Genomic DNA, 2,514 nt, shown 5'->3' with positions numbered 1-2,514 from the left:
GTCCAATACGTATGTAGTAAGAGGAAGAGAAACAAGAAAAAGTGACCTTTGTTGGGAGCACTCCCACTTGGAAACAAATATGATTTGAGTAATAATCAATAATGTAAGAATGAGATAGTTAAAACGTAACCTTTAATTATATTAAAATAAAATATAGGTACACCGAAAAAAAATAGGAATGTTGTAAAACTAAGAAGTGGCTATACAATGTGAGCCACCTGGTAAAGCTAAACTGTGAAAATATTGATGAATATGAAAGGCATTATTTAACAGGCCCACCAGGCACAGGTATATAAGTTGGTGCAATAACCAATATAGTGCCGTCAAAAAACCTACAACACCTGGTATTCCTTAGTGGTCCACCACCTAAGTACTGACCAGGCCCAACACCGTATTGCTTCCAAGATCAGACGAGATTGGGCATGCGCGGTGTGGTATGGCAGTAGATTGAAATTGATGAGGCAAATTCTACGGCTGATATGTAGCTAGTAGAAAATTATTGGTAAGTACCTTATTGCTGGAATGACCAAATAATCTCTGGCTAGAGAGAAAATATATGTTTGACCGTCATTGCACCGAATTGTAACCCAAATATGTAGGTATACGTAGGTTTAAATCATGTGGTCAATAATTTTTTGGCCAGCAGGAAATGCCTGTATATTTCTTTGTGTGCTGTGCAGCACCATTGAACGTGGGTTTCTGTAATGGGTGAGGCAGGTATAAAACCTGTTATGCTGATGACATGCCACAATATTTATATGTGATCCAGAGAGAAGCTATCTCTGTTGTTAACTGGATCTCCCTGTTAGACATTGAATGGAAAAAGAGATTATTGTGACGGTCATATTTTGAACATCAAAGCATAAATCTATGTGATATTTTGTACAATGCAAATAAAGCTGAAAAAGACGATCTGGAAACTTTCCACTTGTCTCCTACTGTACCATAACAGACAGTATAGGACAGAGGATGAAAATAAACCGAAATAGAAATCTATCAGCTTGAGGAGAAAAGAGACAGACTTGAGAAGTGGACGAGATGTATCACAGTCTCAATTGTCCACATAAAGGCTAACTAATACAATAGTGCCTGACAGGATACAAGTACTGTCTTTGAAACAAAATTGTTACACCAATAAATATTTTGCATGTATCCACAATGTATCTGCAGTGTATCTGTCTATATTGTGACAGAAAACACTCAAAAGAAGCCAAAAAAACCCCCAAAAAAACACACAAAGAAAACACATAAAAAACACATGCTAGGTATAATTTACAATGTATTAGCTATGATATGCATAATAGCTTTTTGATTTGTGTGAAAACCTGCATGCGAATAGGTGCTGAAAGGTCAGGAGTGAGACAGGGACAATATCTTTAGTAGTCAAAGTCCTAATAAATAACAGTTTGCTCCTGATTATGTGATATCAAATGCATAAAGACACACAAGTGTCAGTTATCACCATCTGTTAATGCAAGCACCTAGAAAACATGAGCGATAAATAATGCTTTGTAATAATTGGCATGGCATTGCCTAAAGAGACAGATGCACATTATTGTTAAAATTACATGTGTGCATGTGTGGATAGCGGGAGACAGAAATTCGAGTGGGATGAAGAGAATACTTATGTTATGCCCCGCTCGTGATGCGCCGCTGGTCGCTGAGCTTCAGGCGTCTGTGCGGCTTATCTGGTCTCCTCTTCTGCCGGTCTCCGGTCACGTGAGCGCGCTCATCGTGACCAGGTCCACCTCCCCAACGTACGTTTCACTGTTTGCTTGTTCACGGGTAGCGTGAACATGTGGTGTCTGAGCCTGTCTTAAATCTATAAGGGTGGCCAATCGCGGCTGTGCCTTGTTGATTGCTAATTGAGTTGGGTCTGACACCGTTTAAAGAGAAATTGAGCTTGATAATAGTTGTAAAAGTGGGTGGATACAGAGTGGATGTACAGCAAAAAGTTTGTGGAATGTATTAAAAGGGGTTTGGTTGTTGCAAGCCCAGTCTAATGTGATAATGATCAGTTACAATTATATATAAGTATATAGACAAATATATATAAAAATAAATGTCTGTAAATTATATAATGAATAATTGCTAGCAATGAGAAAAATAAGGAAAGCAAAAAATGTGGGTCTTGTCGTGTAGGAGTGTATGGATGAGATTGATGCAATAAAAATTGTGTAGGATTGGTGGGGGATAGTGGGAAGGGGAAAGATTTTTGATATAATAGGGGGGGAGGGGTTTGAGTATATAGGGAAGGAAAAGGAGGGACAGAGTGGTAAAAGGAGGGGATATTTGGTCAAAATTATGAGCTGGTGGGAGGAGGTGCTACGGAAGATATATTATAATTATGTGAAAACATGTATATACTGTAAGAAGAATTTAGTTACGGTGCTGATATTCTGTATAAGACAGCTGTCTTGTGATTTTAATGGGTGGCAGTGCTGCGGAAAATGTGTTATTATGTGAAAACATATATGTACTTTGAGCAAACATAATTACGGTGCTAGTATTCTG

General features: G+C 38.2%; 1 pseudogene; it reads right to left on the bottom strand.

The window, feature by feature from the left end:
• Positions 1-329: 329 nt before the first annotated feature.
• Positions 330-448, bottom strand: LOC134945587 (5S ribosomal RNA; annotated as a pseudogene).
• Between the last annotated feature and the right edge of the window lie 2,066 nt (positions 449-2,514).

The sequence above is a fragment of the Pseudophryne corroboree genome, chromosome 1 (genome assembly GCF_028390025.1).
Source record: "Pseudophryne corroboree isolate aPseCor3 chromosome 1, aPseCor3.hap2, whole genome shotgun sequence".
Classification (NCBI taxonomy): domain Eukaryota; kingdom Metazoa; phylum Chordata; class Amphibia; order Anura; family Myobatrachidae; genus Pseudophryne; species Pseudophryne corroboree.
Note: the sequence above shows the minus strand (reverse complement) of the source record. Positions and strands in the feature narration are given on the sequence as shown.